General features: G+C 42.6%; 1 protein-coding gene across 4 annotated transcripts in view; it reads left to right on the top strand.

The window, feature by feature from the left end:
- Nucleotides 1–23,732, top strand: part of FILIP1 (filamin A interacting protein 1) — a 111,624-nt gene that overhangs the window by 67,847 nt on the left and 20,045 nt on the right. The window lies entirely within an intron of this gene.

Genomic DNA, 23,732 nt, shown 5'->3' with positions numbered 1-23,732 from the left:
CAAAAAGAAAGAGTTTGTTGTGGAAAGATTAAGTCGCAATAGGACAAAACATACAAAAAACTCCCATACTCACTTAATCTGCATATTGGGACAGAGAACTAACCTGCCCAAAGGCATTTCTCAGGGTCCTGCACAGGGATTCTTGTTTTATAAGTACCACTATATATATAATTTGTTTTACTGTGGTGCTTTGAGGCCTGAGGGTTATTTTATTAAGAGCCAAACAGACTTGTAGTCTCCATGAAAAAGAAAAGGGACACGGAGGTGAACTTTGCCCGTCAGCGACTCTGCTGAACTTGCAGTTATAATGTTAATGAGACAGGGTGAGCCAGAGGAAGAACAGTCCTGTGGGATGGCCATCTCACAGCAGTCTGGTACAATGAGAGAAGTAATAATTTCTGTCCTGGATCTAAGTAATTGAAGTAATTTCTTTCTTCACAGTGTTTTACCAATCTTTCCTAACCATTGTTGCCCACATCAACTTTTAGAGGCCACAGCTGCTTTTGCTGTCCTGTGGACAAGATAAAAAGGGAAATTTTTTAAGAGCAGAAAAATGTCTCTGTTTTAATGTATTTCTAGCACTCTCTTAATGTATTTACTTTGGAATATTTTTTTTACATACACTTTCATACATTATCTCTAATCCATCCACAACAACATGATATGAAAGCAAACAGTCCCTATGAGGGACTAATTATTAGGTCAGCCTTGCACAGGAAGTAAGTAATAGGAAAACATGATTTGTCAAGAATAATTATGCATGAAAAGTGTAAAAAAGAAAAAAACTGTACACAGGGATATTAAAAATGTAGACATCTATCACGGGTAAATGGAGAAAGCTGAAGGGCCTGACTGTTGATGTTGGCTCTGCAACACCAAGTGCAACTAAGCTGTAGAAAGGTTGTGGAAAAGGTTGGCATGTTACAGGAAGAGTAGTGACAACCGTTTGCCAGATGGAGATGAAAGAAATCTGGTACTTTTAGTGGAAAGTGCTTCTACAGACAAGGTGGCTGAAGTGTTTTGCAAATTTCCCTGTAGTACTCTACAATCATATCTAAAGATGGTAATGTTGTGAAAGTTTGGGACAGCATTTTCTATTTTTACCATTTGACCAAAACTCCCCTTTTCCATGCTTGCCTGCCTCAGCTGCTGTTCCTGTAACATCAAGTTGTCCTTGGGCATCTCCTATCCCCAGGAATGCAAAAGCAGCCACCTTCCTGGAGCCTCCTGATGAGGCTGAGGAACAAGGAGAAGAGCTGAAGGCCCCCGGGGCCCCCTCAGAGACCCTTGGTGGCAGTCAGTGGGTTAAGGATTCTCTTGTCTGGCAGGTGGAAAATGAACGGACTGACTGTAGCTACACTGACAAGGTGGCTTGCAGCAGACACCTGAAGAGCAGAAGATCACACAGCAGCAGCCACAATGATAAAACTAGTCCTCCAAGCACAGGCATTCTCCTGATCTTCAGCCACGCTTTGGGGAGTGAGCTGACAGTGTGAGCTCAGGCAGCGGCTGAGCTGGCTGCAGCTAAACCAGCTATCGGCACTTCCCTACTGCAAAAAGCTCTTGTGTAAAGCAGGCTGAAGTGGTATTTGGTTGTTCTCTGGTCTGCCTAGTCCCAGCCCTCTTGCCTTCCCCTTTAGGGAACTGGTGGGAAGGAGAAATCTTTAGGATCAATTATAAACTTTTTTATTTGGTCAGCAGGGCTGCTTCTTCTGGGGGAAAAGGGAAGAGCTCTGTGTAACCTCAGCACCAGACCTCTTGATCGACCTAGGAGTTGAGGTTTAAAATCCTGATGTTTTTAGAGGTGTTCATATCTGAACAACTTGTCTCAAACTCTTCTTTGAATCCCGTTTGTTGACAGCACATTTTGCTGCTATTAAAAGCACTGGAAAGCTCCCACTGATTTTGATGGTTCAGAAACAGGCTTGTGGTGAGGACCACTGAGCCAGTCCTGCAGGATGGATGGCAGAAATAGCTTGAAAGCCTTCAAAAATGGGAGGAGGAGGGAGTTTCTTTCATATGCATAGGACATGGTTTGCCGAATAGAGGGTGCGATGTGGCAGAAAGGCTTTGTTGGAGCTCATTAAAGGAAATCTGTGCAACTGCTTTGTGAGTAATTTGATCATTTCCAGCACGATCCCCGAGACTGCTATCATTCTTTTACCCCACCACACATGTCAGTAAATACACACTCAGTATCTAATGTAAGTATTGTCTGTCTGAAAGCATCAATATTATGTTTAGTCACCTTTTATTGTAAGAATTCATTGAAGTGATGAGAATTTTAAATTGGCTCATACTTTCCTTGCTGCAACTTCAAATTATTCTTTACAACCACAGCGACAGTGTTCCCAGTGCACTGAAGCAGTTTGCATTTTCCTCAAAGGCAAAGATGAAGATTCAGTCTGTGCTTCCTAAGCAGTGCCCTGCTAAATCTGGTTTTAGTTAAACCCTCTTTTTGAAGTACATGGCCATAATTAGATCTGCTTAGAGGAGACAGCAGGACTGTGACCCCAGATCTTTCCTCCACAAAGTTTCCTTTCAGTCTTCACGTAAAATTTCTCCTCTCTGCCTCCCCCATCGCAGCACCCCCAGCAAGGAATGCACTGGCAAGTCCCTCAGAGGTCTGTGATAATACATTCCTCTCGGCTTCGGTCATCCTGGCACTGAGATGCTCTTGGCTGCTCTGCTGGTGATGTAATTCTGGGCCCACATCACCTGCAAAGGAAACTGATCTGTGAGCAATAAAGCACACAGCCGTCCTGAAACAAAAATGGGAGTGTTGATGTTAGCAAGTTTTTTAAATCTTTTTTTTTCCCCTTTTTGCATTTCTGCTTTTATTACCAAAGCTCCCCTTCTCCCTTTTCCCACGAGACGGCAGCACCAAGCCTTTCATTGGGAAGTGCTTGCCTTTCTGTTTCCCGTTATTTCATGGACTCAAGCAAGTGTAAACGCTGGAGCGTGACATAGCTTGGAGATTTTGTGTGTGTTACCTTTCCAGTTTGCATTTTCTTTTGATTTTTATAGAGATTGTAAAATAAAGAAGCTGGCAGGAAGACAGTGGGGCAGAGTATCCATCAATTACTTGTTTAGAGAACAATCAAGCCAAAAGTATGAAGTGTTCAGGGCTAATAAATCTCTGTGATTCACCAGTTTAAGGACAAATTCTGTGGTAAGAATAGCCCCATACAGAGATATTGGGGTGAGGTGTATTGTGTCAACATACAGCACAGATTTTGGCCTGTAACTGTGTAATCTGTTGGTGATTCCTTTAAAGTCTGGAAATTAAGCTACTTTACAGAAAGATTTTTGCTATTTTTTTTCTCAAAGAGTTCTTAGCCATATTTGCACCATGACTTTTTTCATATGTGGTGATTGTTACTGTGTCCTGGTTTCCAAATTGTGACCCAAAAAAAGGAAAAGCCAGCCCGATGGGACTGTGGGAATTCACTGTTGCCTACAGTAGTTACTCATCTTACCACACATTACTGGCTGTAGAAGAGCACTGAGTCACTGTCTACTTTTCAGTAAGTGCATCTCTAAACTTTTAATCTTGTAATGTAGAAGAAAAGAGCAACAGTAGAGTTTTTATTCATTTTTTTTAGGCTGACATGCTATCTGTATGGTTTGGAAACACTGGCAATTTTCTGTCAATGTAATATATTCACAGGGTCACAGATCACAAATTCTGTGGTAGTCTATTAAAAGAAATAAATGAAAAAACCTGGCAATGACAAATACCATTTCTGCACAGTTAAGTAAATCTGAAGGTCATCGATTTTTCAGGGCCGCTTTTACAGCTCTAGCTGACTGCAAGGCAGCGACTGCTCGAAGTTTGTTTTAACTAATGAATTTGGTCCCAAGTTCCAACAGAACAGCTCCAAAGGTAATTTAAAAACAAGAGAACAAACAGCCACATCGGACTGCGGAGAAACAATATGAAAGTATTGTGAGTCTTACACAATGTGAGGCTTGCCATGAGCTGGGGCTAATCCAAATCCATCTCTTCACACTTGGATAGTCTTCAAAACTGTCCAGTCTTTCAGTCACTTCTGGGATTATATAAAATGGCATCATGTGTTGTTTCAGCTACTCTTCCAAAATTATTTCTAAGTAGGCATCAGCTTCACAGCCCTTGAGAGAGAATTATTATACAAAACTATACGTAGTTCATTATTCCTAGCAAGTTTGCTTGCTAAAATCAATTCAAATGTTCCCAGGGTCAGATAGGGGGGAAAAATGACTTCATTCAAAATCTACTCACGAACCCAAAATCTGTCCGGGGTGCAATAGGTAACAATTTTAACATTTAAGGGGCCTTTGGCATGTTTCAGAGTTATTATACTACTGAAATAAATATCCATTCACAGCTCTACTAAGGCCATCTTTTTAAGTTGTAATTTTTTAGGCAAAGAAAACAAGAACTGAATCAAGGTCACATAGGGAAAATTGCTCCCTCATTCAGAAAGATTAGAAACAGGTTTCAGTTGAAGTGCCAGGTTTCAGTGAATTTCTAAAAAATTTAGATAGATGCTGCTTATTTACAAGTATAAATATATGCAAATAGGCACTCAAGCTTGAACATGTTGGATATTTGCTTTACTTTTAAATGGAATTTTACATGTGAAGAGATGTACAGACTGATTAGCAAAGTATATGACTTACTATTTTGATTAATGCCCTACAAATATTCAAGGCCTGTTCTAAATGGTCAGATAACTGCCACTAAGTTGTGTGAAGAACATCAAGATGTCATCTGACTTGGGGGGGTTATTCTGACTCTGAGCTTATATAGAAGCTTTCCTAACCCTAATCAGATGTAATGCTTTTTCCATTGTCTTTCCCCAAAAGGGTGCTAAATTGTGCATCCCTTCTCATTCCTGCAGTATCTCCACCAGCAGTGGAGAATACCAATAATGAGTTTTATATTTGCATCATTTCAGTTTTCATTTCTTTTTAAGGCTTATATGTAGAAACATCTTAAGGCAGAATAAAAAACCCAGGAGGTGCAAAAATCCAAACCAAACATTCTTGTGAAATTTGCAAAAGTTTATGCAAATGCGAGGAGGAAGAAATACAGAACACAAAATGTATAATTCAGCACATATTTGTAAAGTGCCTGTGACTTTAATATTGTGTTACCATAGTTAGTGTTTTGACTAATTTTTTAAAAACTTATTTTAAAATGTCATTTTGGATGTAAGATAATTATTATAAATGTCATCAAAGAAAATCTGGTGGCTTAATCCACAAGACCAGCTAGTCAAAAAAACATATCAAATAACCCTGTGATTATGCTGTTCACCTAGACCATAGGAGACTTTCAATCCTCCCGTCAACCTGTTGGGATCCAAACCCACCTCCCTGAGGAGGCCTTCCTGGTCATGTCATTGGGTGTCTTGGGGTGTCTGTTCCCAGTCTTCCCAGGTAAAATTGTTCTACTTTTACAAGTCACTTACATACTTTTGGAGTTTTTTTCACCAAAGGGGTGAAAATCTTCTTGCAGGTCAGTGCCTGGGTACTCAAATTCCCCCAGACATTAGGAATTCACTCGGCCAGGTCTCTCCATCTTCTGAAAAGCAAGGATTTTTCACTTGTTGGTTTAGTGAATGGTGCCAATATATGGTCCTCTCTATTTGCTGCTTTTCTTAAAATGACAAAGATGGAAATTAAATTACATATTCAAGGTGAACAAATGTTTCACTGAAATCCACATGAAACTTTTTTTTCACTTGAATGAGAGAGAAAAGTAAAGCTTTTTTCTTTAATAATCACTTATTGAATTTTTGGTTCAGCTCTAGAACTGAAAAATCAATTACTCACACAGCTCTGCTATCCAGTTGCTTATGTTAGGGAATGATTAATAGTAATGTAACTGAATATGTAATGCCCTAATGACAAAAGATAAAGAAATGAGCAGAAAATAAGGCTAAATTATAGCAGAATGACAGCAGTGCTTTTCTGATGATAGCAATTATGTCATAGATGAAAAAGTATCTCTTTGTGACAAGTATATATATCACAGGATGAAAGTTCCTGCACAGTTCCATTTAAAATGTTTATTTTCAGAGGAACTGGAAAGGGATAGACATATTCTCTTTCATCATTTAAATATCAGGCTTTTCCTCGATGACTTAACTTGTTTTAAAATGATGCATAGCTTTCAATATTTTTTCATTTTGCAAATTACTGGCTGGGATACAACCCTGGTTTCCAAAACCAGTAGGGGCAAACCACCCAAAACTGGTGAAAGGCAGGTGGGTAGTGTAGAGGCTAGGGCATTGCCACTTGCCCTTGTTGTTGCACTGCCCATGGTTTGTGGGCACTGCTAATCCTATGACGGAGGAGAGTGTGTCCTGGTTTGACTGGCTTATGTCTTTACCTGACAGACCAAGTGCTGTTTGGTCTGTTCAACTTGGTTTTGGTGGCAAGCACTATTGCTTTGTGCCTATCATAAGCATGTTGAGCTCTCTACATCCATCTTCTTCAGGTCGTAGGAAATAACTAATCTGCAAACATGCCAACCTTGACACTAGATTTTATGAGCACAAAGCTGGCATTGTTGCAATTCCTCTGAAGTTAGTAGAGCTCTTCTTGATTAATGGGATTAATGAGAATCAGGGTAGGAACTCTGAAAATGTTAAAGTGCGTGTGTATGTAATTGTAGAAGTATATATATGCATATATGAATGTATTACATACAGCAGTTTCTTGTGTGGAGTTATAGCTCCTGGATAAGAATTTGCTCTCCAGCAAAATAACTTATCAACAATATTTATTTCCTGTATGATTACATTTTTATATAACTTCTATATGCATTTCTGCTTATAATAATAATAATAATAATAATTTACTATTATATTATTTTTACATAGTTTCTACAGCCCAATAATGCCTTTGTATTTAGAATTATTTTTGGTCAGTATTGCCTATTGATTCTACCAAGGAGGCTGTAAGCTTTTCCAAACTGATTTTGCTTCTCTGAGTGTGAGGCATCATTTTCACTTATGTCATTATAACATTTTTTAAAATAATAGTGATTTGTAAGCGAGGATGCTCAGTGGAAGTCAACAGCTGACAACCAAATGCCTGATTAGAAAACAACAGGGCCAGGATGCATAAGCCCTGCAGTTATTCAGAGGACAAGTTATTCAGAGTCTACAGATATGGTAGAAAGAAATTTAAAGGCAAGCAGAGGCAAGAAGAGCACCTTGTAATTCACACTTACTGTACGAAACTGGCCCGGTTTCTCCTTGCTTGCTCTCCATCTGGGTACATGAGTTTTCCCTGTCCTTTTCTTTTGCTGTGCAAATGCTCAACAGGCTGGTGGTCTGGACATCGTCTTGGAAAGGGGTAGTGCAATCTGGAATTATTTCAGACTGAGAAGAGAAATAAAACCAGGTGTGCCAGTCTCTGGGCAAGTAATGCAGCTCACAGGCACTGGTGCAAGAGGCAGCCCCCTTGCAAGTCTTCCTTCAAATGGAAGCACCTATGGCTCCCATCATTGTGCGATGGCTGTGGTCAGCCTGTGTCTCCCTGATCCTCAGAACAGGCCCCTTGCTGTTCTGTGTGTAAAGAGATGTATTTAATGAGGCCCAGATAACCTCAGGTGGAGAATGATATTCAGTTCAGGCAGGATGATGGGACTTCTAAGGATGTGCAACAGTAAATTTGCCCAACCAAGATACAGATCTGCCCAGAAATTAGGTGCCTATGAACATCCAGATTAGTATCTGTGTTGCTTTTTGGTTTTGTCTATCTTTCCCTCTTTAAATTCTTCATTAATTGCATTCCAGAAATCTATGTGAGTCTTTTTTGGATCCTGCTCTAAGCAACTACAAGAAGGAGGTTAAAGTAGGAGCCTCATATCTTGGAAGAGTCTAGCCCGTGGGTGAATGCTGTGGGGACAGTCTCTTCTGTAATTGTCTCTCAATAGACACAAATCTAATGCAAGCAGCAAACCCAAGAATTGCATGAGCTGTAGTAATTTGCCCTGTGGTAGTAGAAAAGCTTTGTGTAGGTGTATGGTTTTTTTGTTTAGGTTTTTTTTCAGGGTTGTTTGGGTTTTGGTTTGGTTTGGGTATTTGAGGGGTGAGGGGGTGAGGGTGTCCATTTATGCTGCACCTCCAGAACACAGGGGCAAAAAGCACTAGCAAAAGTGGCATTGTGAGATGGATGTGGTGGGCAGGTGTGTGCTCCTTTGTGTTCAGGGCAAGAGCTGAGGGTTCTGGCATGAAAATTAACAAAAATACCTTCATAGCCTTTCAGATTGACAGTTGGGACACAGCATATTAGGATGTGCTGTGACAGCCAGGATTACTCAGTGCTGATGTTGTTAAAATCTATCAGTCTCTCTGTAGCTCATAAAAGCAGCTGCTGACTTCTCTTTTACAGCATTTGAAAATTTTACTGAGGATTCATTATTTGCTAAATCACTGAATATGGTGCTCACAGGAAGTCATGTTTAAAAATCAAGAAGTAATCTTCATGACATTATTTATTTTTGTCCGCGTTTATAGGTGTGTATTGTTTTATCCTTATGTCAAGCTGTGACTGAGGTGACCAAATCTGATATAAACCAGTGCAGACATAGCCTGTATTTCTAAGAAAATCTGAAACCCTGCATTGAGGGAGTTGGAGTTTTTATATTGACTTCACTTAAGCAGGCTCTTGCTCTCAAGTTGCATTGCTGTTGTACAGGTGTGTGAGCTTTTCCACGCTTGAGTAGCCCAGTGCATGCAATTGTATGAACGATGCTACTTCCTAAATCCAGGTTTTAAACCTCTTCACTCTTTTTTTTGAACACTTTTCCATGTTTGAGACCCTGTCATGGTGACTCCAGACACCATCACTTGGGTTGCTTGATGCTAAAACAAAGCAGCAATTCTTTGGAGCCTGTTTTCCCTCGTTTTTCCTGCCCACTTGTTTTATTCACTCTATCAGATATATTATTTCAGTGGTGTATCAAATCAGAAGCAGTGAGGTGGACAACCTTTAGGTTTAGGCATAGGGCTCGGGTGTCTTTCAGTCCCAGTCAATCACTGGATCACCTTGCTTTGAGGAGGGGTCAGTGAGAAGAAGCACAAAAGAAAAGGAAGTCCAGAAAAGGCCAGCAGGAGTTAGAGCAATGGGGCAAGAATGGAACTGATGGAACTGGAAGGCAAAGGACGAGGAATAGCAAAGTAGCAGGTTTAGGGCAGGGGATGGCAGCCACAAGACAAATAATATGGGAAGTGACTGAATTAAGACATTAATGAGAACACGGGGAGTGTTGAGGGGAACCAGCTGTTGGTGAGAGTGCTGTAGAGCCTTTCTGGTGGTTGAGAGAGTGAAGAAAGATGGTGAAGAGATGAAGATGGAAGAGAGACCGAGCTGTAAGCAGAATAAGACATATAAAGAAAAATACAGCAAACGTGAAGCAGAAGACATCATATTGATGATGTTGTTTGAGGCAATATAGCTCAGGCACAGGAACTTCCCAGAAAGTAATTCTACCTTGATTTTCAGTTTCCAGTAAGGGAATATTCACCACTATTCTTTATGAGTTACTTATTGTCACGTTTAAAAATGTGACTCATCTCTAGATGGAGTATTTCTGTTCTATAAATCCATACATGTAGAAGTCAGGTGAGGGGGAGGCAGCAGAAGGGACAACAACAGAGAGCCAACAGAATAAAAGCAACACACAGGTGAAAATCAGTCCGGCTTAATTCATGTCCCAGACCCAGCTTGAGCTAAAGAGGCCAAGACACTGCCAAAAAACTAAGTCTCTCCTGCTAAGTTGAGAACAGGCACAGCTCTCCCTGTTCTCAAAGCCTCAAGCTCACTCCTCCATGTCATTTTTCCACATGAACACCTAGCACATCAAAAGTGAGTAATTTAGAAAAACAAGGGTGGAGACCAGAGCAGATAAAGATGGCATTAGTGGGGTGCTCTTATAAAGCACAAATACATGAAGCAGCCAACTCTAAAAATGGCAGGTCCACAGAGGGCAGCAAGGAACCATCTTGCCTGTGCAGGTCCTGGACACCTCCTCCCCTGACTCCAGAGATGCTTTGGTGAAAGGGCCACAGCCTGCTTCTATGACACTCTTAGTGCTTATTCACAAAATAATGATCAAATCATACTGTAAAATGGTATCCTTGACATAGACAAGTCCTACTTCAGCTGTAATCACTTTTACTTCAGGGAGTCCTACCGGTATTGGAGATACTGAGCTTTCCCAGATATCAAAAGGATACACACAAGTGTTAAGAAAGCAGAAAACCAGAAGGGGAAAAAAAAAAGTGGAAAAGGAAAACAAAGCCAGGAATGCTTTTGTTAAACTTTTGAATCCTGCTTCCATAAAAGGCAGCAAATCCTAACGTAGGGCAATTTTCATGCTGCAAAGAGAAAAAGAATTTAAAATCTAGGCAGCATGACTTATTTAGAAAGATCTGAGGAGTAATAAAAAAGCCTGTGTGCAAATGTGTGTGTGTGTGAGTGTGTGCACATGCGCGCACACACAGTTTCTTTAACAGCTGCATGGAACAACCTGTTTTAAATAAGAACAAAGGTGAACAAAGCCACTTGTCAGTGCAGCTCACCAAATGAAGTTTTTTAGTGTGCATGACGTATGCCATATAAAATGTATTGCCTGAGATATAACAGCACAGAGTCCAACTTGAAGTCTTTTTCTCAGGCTTTTCCTACAAAGTCATGTTTCAAGAATTTACTGCATTTGTCTTCATTATTTACTTGTCTCCACAAGGCCCAGTGGATCACCTTGTTCACTGTGTCTTTAGCAGCAAACTAAAATCAGCCTCTCCCCTCCCTCAATATTCAAAGTTTTCATGTTCCATCAAGATGCCACTGAATTAATTAATATCTGTTACACTCAAGAGTAGGCTAAGTACAAATTGGAGGACAGGTATGACTTACCAAATGAGTTTGATTTACCAAAAGAAAGAAAAAAACCCAACAAAATAATGATGGAAGATTTTCACTGCTTTGAAGGCTTTATGAACAAAAAAATTAAGTCTGGCAAGCAACAGAGTGTACTTTTTCATGTATGTAAGTAAACATAAATTTAGGAAAAGTTTTGTTTTGCATAAACAAATATTTGGGCTTTTGTAACATGTTGGAGAGAGTTGCAAGCACTGCCTTCCCTATAAATGTTACATATGTTTCTGCACTGAAGATAAAGAGACAACAGAGAGCAGGGCAGTCTGCTGGAAAGGTTACAAAGCCCTGTTTACAGAGAATTTTATAATCAGGCAATCATTTGTTACAGGTCTCTAAGATCCACAAGAGGAATCCATTGCTGTGCAGAGTTTAGTGAATTTTTAAAGAGAGCAACTTATCAAAGAAATGTGTAGTCTATTAGCACATCATTAAATAGTTAAACCAATTCCATCTTTTGCTTCCCAGTTACTCTCCTCTATAGCAGTCAACTGTGTCAGATGCACAGTACAATTTCTGACTTTCAGAGGTGAGTTGGAATTTGGGATTCCTATCTATTCCCTCCCCTGGTTTTATTTCTTGGTGTTTTTCTTATCTGGTTTCACAATGTTGCAAGTGCTGTTTTACTCTGGAATGCGTTTCTTGGACTACTTCGTTCCAGTGAAAGCATAAACAAAAAAATTCATTAAATTCTGGGGAGCAAGTTGAGTTTCCCAGCCTTTGATGTGACTTAAAAGTGAAGGTACTCTTGAGAAATAACATCATATGGAGTACCTTCATATTTTTATATATACACATAATTTGATTCCTATGCAGTAAAAAAAAGTTGTAAAGGCGTGTTTGACCTTAGCTGTGACATCCTACGTGATGTCCTCTATAGCTCTGGTACTGCTGTAGTGGTGGGGTACCTGGAGTAGTTGGACTGGTGATAGAGAACACTTTAATTAGGAAGTCTGGTGGTGGTACAGACATATCTCAGCTAGTGCAGGGTGTGTAGGCTCACCACTACTACGCTGCACTTTCTCTAACAAGTCCTGCAGCCAGTTGTAAGCTGGCTCACATACAGGCAACTTTAGGGACTCTACATTACATTCCCTGTGCTTTTATTTCTAAGTTGCAGAGTAAGCTGAGGGAGCTGGCAGTTTGGAATAAGTCCCCTCTGGGGATCACTGGTGGTCACAGGTGCCGCTAGTGACTGTCATGAGGCAGTGTATGTGGTATATGTCACCTTGTTTTAGTGATCCAGCCTAATTTAGATTTTTTTCAAGATGAGGTTGGCCAGGCCCTGGAACAGGTTGCCCAGAGAGGTTGTGATGTCTCTGTCTTTGGAGATGTCTAAGACTCAGGTAGAGCAGGCCCTGTTCAACCTGATCTAACTGGACTTGCAAGGGGCTGGACTAGACATCCCCAAGGTCCTTTCCAACCTTAACCATTCTGTGGTTTTATGATGTGGCATCTTCTGGAGGACACCACGCAGTTCCTGATGAGTCTGCTTGTACCAGGGTGAGAGGTGGTGGCTTAGACTGGGGCAGGCTCTGTGGCATCCTCTGGGCCTTCTCTTTAACACATCCCTTGCCAGATAGGGACACTGGCAATGCCCTCAGTCACCCTCTGATCTTCTTGTGGCACATTATAGTTCTGGCTGCTGTTTTTCTGAGGTCTCTGGTGTGGGCAGGAGTCCACCTCACGGCTGCTGTGAGTGGTCGGACTGCGTGAGATTAGCGATCCCTTCTGGCCTGGACCCCCAGTGTCCCCTCGCCTCATGTCACATCTGTACAAAGCTGACTGCTGTAAACTCACAGCTGCTTTCCTAATACAAATATTAGGAATCTTTTGACATCCCTGAAATTCTTCTCTGTGCTGAAACCATGAAAGCACAGATGAGGGAAGATGTGTCACTTGCAGTTCCAGCCTGCCCCAAGCATGGCAATCACGGACAAAAGAAGAGCCAGAGCAGATGTGAGGGGACATCTAGGATGGTTGCAGATTTGGGAGAGGTGGGGGTTAGAAATAGAGTATGGAGATGAGGAGGAGCCTAGGACTGAATGGTGGGTGCAGCAGGACCGGGACAAGCTGTGCAATGAACTCAGAGCCCAGAGCCAGCCGGGACGGGGTGTGTGACCAGATATCCTCCTGCAGAGCCAGCAGCGCTGGCGGGGCAGAGCCTTGCTCTCAGCTGCTGATCACAGTCAAACCCGTCTGTCAGCAGATAGTTTTGAAACTTGCTTGCAAAGTGCTCTATGCCTTTCTAGTATCAAACTGCCTCGAGGCTGACAACCTGCTATTGCTATCAATTATTTTGTTAACTCAGAGTGCAGACTTTTATGCAGGCAACGTAAAGGATCTAAACTCTTCCAACAATCTCCCTACATGCCAATATAATGCCACATCATTACATTTCAGTTGTGGATATCTATTTTAGTGTTTGCCATTGTGCGTGCAATTTCCTCTTTTTAAAGAATACATAGCTCTACCAGAATAGTTATTAGGATTGCAAATGACACGGTAAGTAGAGTAAGCAGAACATTTGTCTGCTCAATGCATGTGATCATTTGTAATTGCGTAATCAAAGGCAAGTTTTTTACAGAAACTTTTCCTCTGACACTGGAAAAATAGAAACATATTGAGATGCATCAGCTTTGCGCATAAGAGGCAATGATTTCTCTTTAGGACCCCAACTTCATCTTTTGGAAAGTATTTAGTAAATGAGGTAGAGGAATATAAAAAGGCAGGGAATGATTAAGGCTAGTATATGTTTCCCTGGAAGATGTGACTCTACCTCTGTTGAGTTTGTGTGATGGATTTCCTACATGGCGCTAGTAAAGTCATGTGAAGCTAATTTACATGGGTTGTGAACATTTCTTTCTCTAAGACTTATTCTCATTTTGGGGAGCTTGTTAGAGATCTGGGCTCTGATGTGCAGGAGACTGGAGGATCCACTCCTGGGCTGGAGGCACATGGGGCTGTTATCTGAGCACATGGAGCACCCAAACCACAGGCGTCTGAAAACCACATCTTAGCATCACAGAATCACAGAATGGTCTGGGTTGGAAGGGACCTTAAAGATCATCTAGTTCCAACCCCCTGCCATGGACAGGAACACCTTCCACTAGACCAGGTTGCTCAAAGCCCCGTCCAACCTGGCCTTGAACACTTCCAGAGAGGGGGCATCCAGCACTTCTCTGGGCAACCTGTTCCAGCATCTCACCACCCTCACAGTGAAGAATTTCTTCCTTATATCTAATCTAAATCTACCCTCTTTTACTTTAAAGGCATTACTCCTTGTCCTATCACTACTCTTCCTGATAAAGAGTCCCTCCCCATCTTTTCTGTAGGCCCCCTTTAAGTACTGAAAGGCCAGTATAATGTCTATACATCCTACATGCCCCAGAGCAGGTGTCCCAACCAAAACTTTTGTCCCTCTGAGCTTCTGTCTCCCACCCAGAAATGAATAATTCTGTTCTCAGCAGAGTCTGAAGAGTGTATGGTAAATAGGGCCTTGAATAAAGAGCACAAAATCAATCATTAAGCACCCGCTTTTCAAATGAGCACTGTCCAGCCTGTATGCTGAATGAGGCGAGGGTCCTAAGGAAAAATGACAGAACATGAAATTAGGTAGTTTCTCAAAAATGTAAATACACACTGGTCCATTTTTTTGGCTAATAATATTTGACATGATATGCTTTCAGTGGTTTTGGATATTACAAACTTCTTAAAAGGAACGGGAAGGGGAAGGAGAAGAGGAGGAAAGAAAAGGTATAAAGGAGAAGGAGAAAGGGAAGGGGGAAGGAAAGGCAAGAGTGGTTTCCAGTTCCCCTTGTAAAGATTGAAAAGGTGACCGTGGGCAATCTAGGGGATCATTAGGCAAATGGAAGGAATCCCCAAATTCTTTTATGTTGGTTTGGGAACAAAAGGGCTGTTTTAAGACTTTTTAATGCAAAGAGCCAGCAAAATGCTGCTTTTCAGACCTCACGCAGACTCGCAGCCTTGCTACTATGCATGAATTTCCCAAACCAAATATGCATGTATGTTAAATCCACGGGGGATTTTATTCATGTATTCATGCCTTTATCAACTGATCTTAAGATCAGCCAGCGCTTACCAACAGTAGGACTGACACTTCCAACACCAGGAAGACAAGAGAAAAGCAACGGGAACTTTTCTTGAGTCAGAGGAATGAACTGGCAGCTCGCACTGGGAAGCATCGCTTTTGTGCATCCTAGTTCAGTTAAGCGAAAGCAATTCACAAGGGTTCTCTGCGATCAAATTATTATTTCTTAATCGTTAACCTATAAACCGTAAGCCCGGAGGGGGCTGTCAATAACAAACTCCGGCAAAGTGGTGCTAGAAGGAAGCGCTGGGAGAAGCGCCCCCCCACGCCGCCCACCCCCCTTCCAGCCCTCCTGCCCCGCCGAGGCGCGGCGGCGGCTCCACCCCTTCCCCCTGCCCCTGCCGGCGGGGGGAGCGCACAATGCCGCGCCGCGGCCCCCCCGGCCCCCGCCCGGCCCCCCCGGCCCCCCCGGCCGGGCGCAGCCGTCACCTTGCAGTGCGCGGGGGACAGGGCAGCGCCGTGAGGGCGCCTTCCCTCCGGCAGCGGGGCCGAGACGGCGCGGGGCCAGTCGTGCTGCAAAATTTTCTTCTTTTATTATTTTTTGGGTAGCTTAAAAAACAAAAGTCTAATTATAAGGTAAGATAATTCAGATTTTATTTTTTTATTTTTTAATTTGAGCGGTGCCAGTTGTTCTTGTACATGCGCACTGCACAGGGTAACCGAGTGTACCGGGCACAAGCGTAGGCGCCGGCGGGAGGCTGGAGCGGGGTCTGCCCGCCGGAGCGGGGTCTGCCCGGGGGGGCTGCGCCACCCCGCTCCCGCCGCCGCGGCTCCGGCCGGGCTGGACGGGGCAGAACTGCGCGAAGGGGCCGGGGCATCCCGGCGCTGGGTGTGATGTTTTTCTGGAGGCCGGGAAGGTGCACCTGGGGGGGTTGTGCTGCGGCGCTTCCCCGCCCGGACAGCGCATCGCGGGGTCACGGAAGGCGAGAGGCAGCGCGGAGACAGGTTTGGCCAATTCCGTTTCTCGGCTGAGTGCTGCTGCTTCTTCCTTTTCTCACAGATGCTGTTTGCATGCTTTCTGCTCATCCCCCTTCCTCTCCGACCTGCGAAATTAATGTGGATATCTTAATGGGGGGGGCTGGGAAAAAGTGCCTGTCCGGTTGTAATGCTGTTTCATAGCCCGAACGGGTTTTGGTCGTGGTTTGTTCTTAAAGATCTTGGGTGCTTGTCTTATTTGTAGAAGGTGCTGGAAAGGTTGGGACGGTGAACCTAATAAGTGTTCTTATTCCAAAATATTGCCTTTAGTCACTGTTCAGCTGAAGTAAGACAGTTTCAACACAAATGAACTGTTGCATCAAAAACTGGATTTTAATTTTTACAAAATCGGTGTTTGAAACAAAAGAGGAAGAAAAATTGTTGTAGAAGACAAGCAACATGTCTTCCTAAGTAAAGAAAATTCTTTCTTTTGATATAATTCAGGGACAGTCATGTAGTTCTGAAGTAGCAAGAATATTAATTTGCTTTTGATATAATCTGATACAATCACTTCTCAAAAGTTAATGCAGCAGTGAGGAATATGCAGTCTTACACTTCAACTTTGTATAGTGGGAAGGCACAAAAATTTATCTTAAGAGTTACTAGAACTGATAACTGATTTTTTTCCAAGCTTTTATTTGTTTTCAGAGTTGACCCTGTGATAAACTGAACAGCAACGTGGGAAGTTCTGTAGAAAGGTCATTCAAACTTTGTTCCTTGCCTTTAAAGTTTAATGGATAGAAAGAAGAAGGTAACACAGATGTGCTGCTTCTTGCCATGGGATCTGATCTCATTTACACCTTCTCTGAGTTGAGATGGGTATGAGGGAAGGACTGAAGGTGATGATTTGAAAGCGTTACTTAATTTTGAATTGCCAGTTTGAGTGTTGGCCTGATTGTTTTGCTTCTTAGAGAGCTTGACCATCTTTTGGCTCTCTCCGATTTTAGTAGAAATTTTAAGTGCTCAAAATCAGTGAAATTCAGCCTCTGGGTATCTCAGTCTGGCCCCAAACACTGAAGTACTCAGAAATAGTTTTGACATGTGGAGGATTTCCCAGCGGCTGTAGAAATTATCTTCAAAATCAGCTGTTGTACATTAAACAGGAAAAAAAAAAAAAAAAAAGAAGAGGGAACTCCTTTATTAAGTTAAACCACCTCTTGCTGGTTTTCATTGTCCCAGGATTCTAGTGAGCAGCCTCTCACATCACTTAATGGGCAGCAGCTTTCTAGCTACCACTAGGAAGTTGTCCAGTCTCTCTAATTCTTCATACGCAGTAGCAAAGTCTTTAGGGCTGAAGTGGAAAGATGAGCTTGCGAAGGCATTTGCTTTCCCAGCGTTTCCTTGGGATTGCTGTGAGTGGCAGAAACACTGTTGGTCCCTCAGGGAGGAAGCAGCCTTCATCAGCCGTCAGTCAGCTCATCCTTAGAGTGACTGAGTCCTCATTATTGCGCTTCTCTTAACTCCCACTTACTGGCTGTCCACGAAACAGCATAGAAGTCATTACATCACATTGCAACAAACTTTTCAGAATTGAATTTAAATGGCAGAATAAGGTACTACAGGAGCAGTACGTCTGAGATGTCTTCGTGCTAGAGCAGCAATGAGGAGCTCTGCAGACCTCCAGGCTATGTACAGACTCGGTTAAAAAGTCCTCTGGAGACCTTACCTGCCTCCATCCTTCCCGTCCTCTTCCTTCTACCTGCTGTTCCTCCTGCTGCCCATGACTTGATAGCAGGGAGAAATAGCTCTCCACCTCTCTCCAGACTGCCCTCCACATTAGCCCCTCCTTCGAGTGCTTCATCAAACACTAGCTTGGGAAGCTTGGCTTAGTCTGCTTGCAAAGCAGGGAGCTAAACCAGGCCAACACAGCTGCAGTGTGGTGCCAAAATGTTCACATGTACACAAACCACAGGGGCAGCTCATGTCCTTTCGGGTCATCCTCTGGCTTGTCCTGCCTTACCAGGGTTTCCCTGAGTAGGTGAGTGCCCATTTCTATGCTAGAGATGGAAAAGATCACATGAGCATTTATGATGTTTTCTCATCTTGATGGAAGTACAGATGGAAAGGGCAATGCAAACACTAGTATAATTGTCAATAAATGTTTTGGGGGCTTTTCACTCTTGCATGCTCTGTTTAAAACAATCTGAATGCTTTTTTGAGGGGAGAGGTAGGTTTTTGGAAATCACTGAGCATTTTCCCTCTGATAACTGAAACTTCTTTGTATTTTCTTAAAATATCGTAAGCCATTTTGGTCTCGTATCAGCTGTCAGTGCTAAGCAGGGTTTTTATAGTTCAGTTTGCTACATTTACTGTGTTTCAAATGAAGTTTATGATCCTTCAGAAGTCAAGAAAATGTCTACTGACCACTATTTGTAATTTCTTTTGCCAGTGTGGACAAGAACTAATGCTTGGTTTTAGCTAAGGTCTTGCTGCTGCTACTGCTTTTACCATTTACAAATAAAATAAACCCCATCTAAGATCCAGTAATGCCCTTTGGAGCTCTCCTGGTATGAAACTATTGCAATGTCTTTTAAAAACATGAAAACATTATTATCCAGCTGTAAGTTATAATTCATGTTGAAGTCTTGCTCTGGTCTGAGAAGAGACGCTGTGAAAATGGTACTGTGGGGTTCCTCCTTTGCATCTCAGTGTCTGAACTTAACATATGCAGAAATAAAACAGGAAGAATGACTGTGGTTAAGTGAAGTCTGTAGCTTTATTGATTCAATGAATTGATCAGCCTTAAAGAGAATGTTAAACCACCCAGATGGCTAACCAGCAGACTCCAGCAAGAAGCCCTTCAACCACTCTGCATTTCTCATTGGAAGGAGATAAAGCTATCCGTGTCCTCTGTCATCTGTCCTTCAGGGCAGACTCATTCTTGTTTCCAGCAGACCAAAGCCCTTCCCAGTGTAGCCAGTGTGCTGTTTTACAAACTGTGTCTGTGCTGTAACTCAGAACTGTCTCTTACAAATGCATTGACGCAATAACTGGACTTTTTGTCAGCAGACATGTAGCTGGGGGCGGGGGGGGGGGGGGGGGGAAAGCATGGTGTTGACCAGGTTTGCTTTAAGGAAAAATTGCCATCCAGACCTGAAGGAGTTATTAGCCCCGGTCTGAGCAAGGCAGTCAAAACCGGTAGGACAAAGCACAGGAGTATAACCATAATAAAAGAAATGAAGCCATGTCTCTGGAGGGATAGGGTTCAGCAGCTATCAGCATCCCATCGCGCTTCTGATGATCAATCCGAAGCTTGAAGAAGGGAAGGGGAAGCAGAAGGCCCTTGTGCAATGAAACGCTCAGCCTCAAACTCAGAGGAAGGTCGACAGGGAGGGCCTGCTTATTGCCCATCCACTTCCACTTTCCTCCTCGCTGGCTGCTTCCAGAACACCATGAAGGAGATTAAAACTAAATCCATACTTGCTCTTCCTCCACAGCAGTGTCTGCCTGCTCTGCAAGCTGAGATTGGTTGTGGAAAGTCTTCATGCTCCTGGCCTCCCAGCATGGCTGCCCACAGGCCTCCCTCCTGCTGTCCTAGAACTGCTACTGGTGTGGCTGTGAACAGCTAACGCTGCAGTCTGTGGAGGGATACAGGAGACACAGCTCCCTGATGCAGCAGGGACCACATGAGGTTGCATCAGTAGCTTTTGTAGTCCAGTGTCCTGCCCTGTGCCAGTCAGGCATCTTCCTTTGTGGTGCAGAATCAGGGAACAGCATTGTCCTGGGGTGTTTGTTTTTAACTGAGGCAGTTAACAGTTTGCACATATTCATACCTAAGGGTTTGCTCTTTTATTTATCCAATGTAATTCAAGGGGGAGTGTGATGTCTTGAAGGCTGGACAGCTGCAGGGCACCTGTTCTTCAGATACCTTGGGGAGGACAGATAGCAAGGAGAGACCACCTGGACCCTCATGGCAGCAGAAGACCATGTATTCAGGGAATGACTCGGGCTGCATGTTTTGACATGATAGGTGTGGTAACCTGTGGGGAAGAGAGGTGCTGCACAGATCTCAGCAGTGCTGTCCACAGAGGAGCAGACAGTAGAGTCAACTTCTCCACAGGGAATGGGAGCAGATCTGCCTGCTTCCCGGCTGTGGTCCAGATGCCGAGCCCCTGAGACTTACTGTTGAATGCAGATTATCCAATTGTATCCAAATATTTCTACCCATCTTCAAAAAAACCCCAAACCAAGTCAGCAAATACAGGGACTGGACTGGGGGTACCAAACTGTTGGCTTGTCAGTGTTTTGGCTGTTTCATTATTAAGGTTTTGTTTTGGTTTTATTTTCTTTTTTGCTTATTTTGACCCTGAATGCAGGTGCTTTCAGCCTCGACAATCCAGAGTGCATTTGCTCTGGATAACACATTGAAGACACGTATGAGTCTGAGGTGCTTTTGGTATTGCATCGGAGCCCATGCAGGTCTGCATCACTTCGCAAACATTAGCAGCAGTCAGATGAGAAGCCTGATAATAAATCAGTTGTGAGGGTCAAGCGGGGACAACATCACCTTGCGGTCCTGCTGAAATTCCAGCTTACCGTCTGAGGTCTGAGAGTTGTACAAGGATGGAAAAGCAGGAGCAAGCTTCAACTCAGCTTTATTTTAGTGTTTAGAAGTAACACTGAAAAGATGTAGATTTTGTTTATTACTTTAGCATCTGCACAGATTTGGATGCTGCTTTCCCATCTATCCCTCACAGAACCAGATTTTAGAAGCAGTTTCCCTGGACATGGAAAACAAGTGTTGTCAAATGTCTTCTGTGAAAGTTCACTTGTCAAATCTTATGCAGTCTAGTTTCACCATGTAAAAGCTGAGGTAGCACAAAATGCTGCACAGTGCTTCCTACCTTGTTCAGCATGGACATGTTAGCAAATTTACCTCCACGTATTGGCACAGTTACAGTGCTTTATTTTTGTTTTTCCCAGAGGGGCCAGGACAGTTATTCTCCACTGCTAGCTCTCCTGCTAGGTACAGCAAGGCAGTGAGAGTGCTAATGTGCTTTCTTCTCCTGTTGCTCAGTCTCATCTCTGCTTGACTTTTTTTAGTGGCTTTCTCAGTAGTATTCTCCAGTAGACTCTCAGGTAGTTGTGGGGCCAGTGAATTGTTTTTCACTCTGCTTAGCAGCCTGGCTGGCGAGTAGCAAGTGCTGGGTGAAACTTACCAAGCCCTTTATGAACAGCCTCGGAATTCAAAATCATTGGCAGTTTTCTGAGGATCTCTAGATAGAAACAAAAGATAATGCTGTCTTCTGTTTTTTCAATTTACAGGGGTCACCTTAAAATTTTCCTGTGGGTCAAGAGAGGCTGGAAATGTTCTCTGTTTTGAAGATCTCATATTCTTGTATGTTTGTTCATGGCTTTGGGAGATGAGTCATCACTCCTATGAGGAGCGATTGAAGGAGCTGGGACTGTTCAGTTTGAGGAAGAGAAGGCTGAGGGGAGACCTCATCACTCTCTACAACTACCTGAGAGAACGTTGTAGAGAGGTTGGTACTGGTCTCTTCTCACAGGTAATTAGTGATAGAACAAGAGGGAATGGCTTTAAACTCCCAACAGGGGAGGTTTAGACTGGACATTAGGAAAAAAATTTTCACAGAAAGAGTGGTCAGACAGTGGAATAGGCTGCCCAGGGAGGTGGTGGAGTCACCATCCCTGGATGTGTTTAAGGGTTGTTTAGATGACATGCCTGGGGGATATGGTGTAGGGGAGAACTTCGTAAAGTAGGGCTGATGGTTAGAGATGATCCCAAGGGTCTTTTCCAACCTGAATGATTCTATGATTTAGAGCACCACCAGGTTAGGGCACACTCTTCTGTCACGGCAAATAATATTTTGTAGAGGGATGCATACTATTTCTTTAAAAATGTAGCCTGGGGGAGATGAGGGAGAGTTCTTGGCAGAACCTTTTGCATGAAGCAGTGTGATAGAGCAGCCAGGGAATATATTGCATGCTAATAAAGTTCCTTCTTCAGTGTGAAAAGTGCATGCTTTGTGAGTGGCAGCGGGTCTTTTTTTACCTTTTGACATTCTAACTTGACCCATAATGAGGCATCCACCAGCACGCCTTTTCAGTCCTTTCCAAAGAGCTGCCAAAACTAAAGAGATTTTTTTGAGAATAATCTGTGACCCAGCAAGGTTGGCTGTAAGGTTTGTTTGTTTTTCTCTCTCCCGCTGGTTCCTACTATTCTCTTACTCCCACATCCTATCGGACTCTTGTTTTCAAATGCATTCTTCAGCCTTCTCCTTCCCTACCTACTGCATCCTGTGTTCTGCTTTCTGACTTCCTTCTCTTTTCTTATAGCTTTTCTTTCCAGTTCCTGTTCGTTCTGGTCCCCGAGGAGCAAGGAGTGAAACATTAACAGTTGCTGGAGGACCAAGTTAATATGGCTGTTGTTATGAGTTTAGAGTTCAGGTGAGGGCTCCAGGAGACATCCTTTGTGTACAGCATTGTGCCCCGGAGCTCTTTGCAGCACTTCATTGATGGGGCAGCAGAAAGGAATGTGTATCTGTGCTTCACCCGCTACCTTCTATAACCCAGCATTTAAGATAAAAATACTGATAAAAGTTGATCTTTGCTAAGATATGGAGATATGGATGTTCCAGTTATTGCAAGTTAGTTAACAGGTGATAAATTGCTCTGCTATTACCACTTCACTGCCTGTCTCGGTTACAAAGAAAAGCTTCAGATATAGGGTAAGCAAAGAAAGTGTCTTGATAGGGGATGTAGGGGTTACAGGTACTTTGACAGTGGTTTGAAAAACACGTCATTTCACAGTACATTCAGCGTGCATACCTGTGTCTTTTCTAAGCCATATTGCTGTTTTTACCACAAGGCTTTTACAGTAGTAGGGGATATATCCCTGTGTTATCTGTACCTCTTTGTCAGTTGAGGATCACCATCCTCATAAATCTGTGCTTACAATATGTGCAGGAACTTCCCGTGCTGATGTCAACGTATCCTGAATATAAATCACAGACATAAAATATTTGTATTACTAATAATTTCTCCATTGAAATGTTGCATGAGTAAGGATGGAAAATGTAGGTCTTTATTAGCTTTCTGAGGATACACCTAATTTGTGTATCGTGAGCTTTTGTATTGTCTGAAAATACAGCTTTACAGACTATATAAAGAAGAGCATTTTCCATCAGAGGTTAGCTGTAGCCAAAGGTTTGATTAGTCTCACCCTTGCACTCCACAAAATCTACTATTGTAAATGAAAATGTGCCTGGAAGAAGAAACTTTTAAACATAACAGTCACTGTGCTGGCAAATCTTCCTGCTAATTTCTTATGCCTGTAATGCCCAGATGGTTATCAGTTGTGTGCTATTGTAATATTCTGTCCTGCTGGTTTATTTATAACCAGGATTGATCCATTTATGTATGGATGCATAGAGCAATTAGTTTTCATTTTTAATCTTATTTTACACATTTTTGCATATGCGAAGCGTAAGGAGGAGTCCACCTTGTAAAGCAAGTTTGGTATAAATGGATTGGCGAGTAGATATACCTGTCCTGTTGGGATATTATGTACTTTTACCAATGTCATCCTAACAGAAAAATAAATGTAAAGGAATTAAAAACTGATGTATTTTTTATCTGTACATGTATAAAATTTCATTGCTTTTCAGATTTCTAGATGATTTTATATAGTTTTCAGTTAACTTTTGTAACTTAAAATATTTGGTTCGGGAATATAACTGTAGTA

This window comes from Strix uralensis, chromosome 3 (assembly GCF_047716275.1).
Source record: "Strix uralensis isolate ZFMK-TIS-50842 chromosome 3, bStrUra1, whole genome shotgun sequence".
Classification (NCBI taxonomy): domain Eukaryota; kingdom Metazoa; phylum Chordata; class Aves; order Strigiformes; family Strigidae; genus Strix; species Strix uralensis.
The sequence above is the reverse complement of the archived record's forward strand: the minus strand, read 5'-3'. Positions and strand labels throughout refer to the sequence as shown.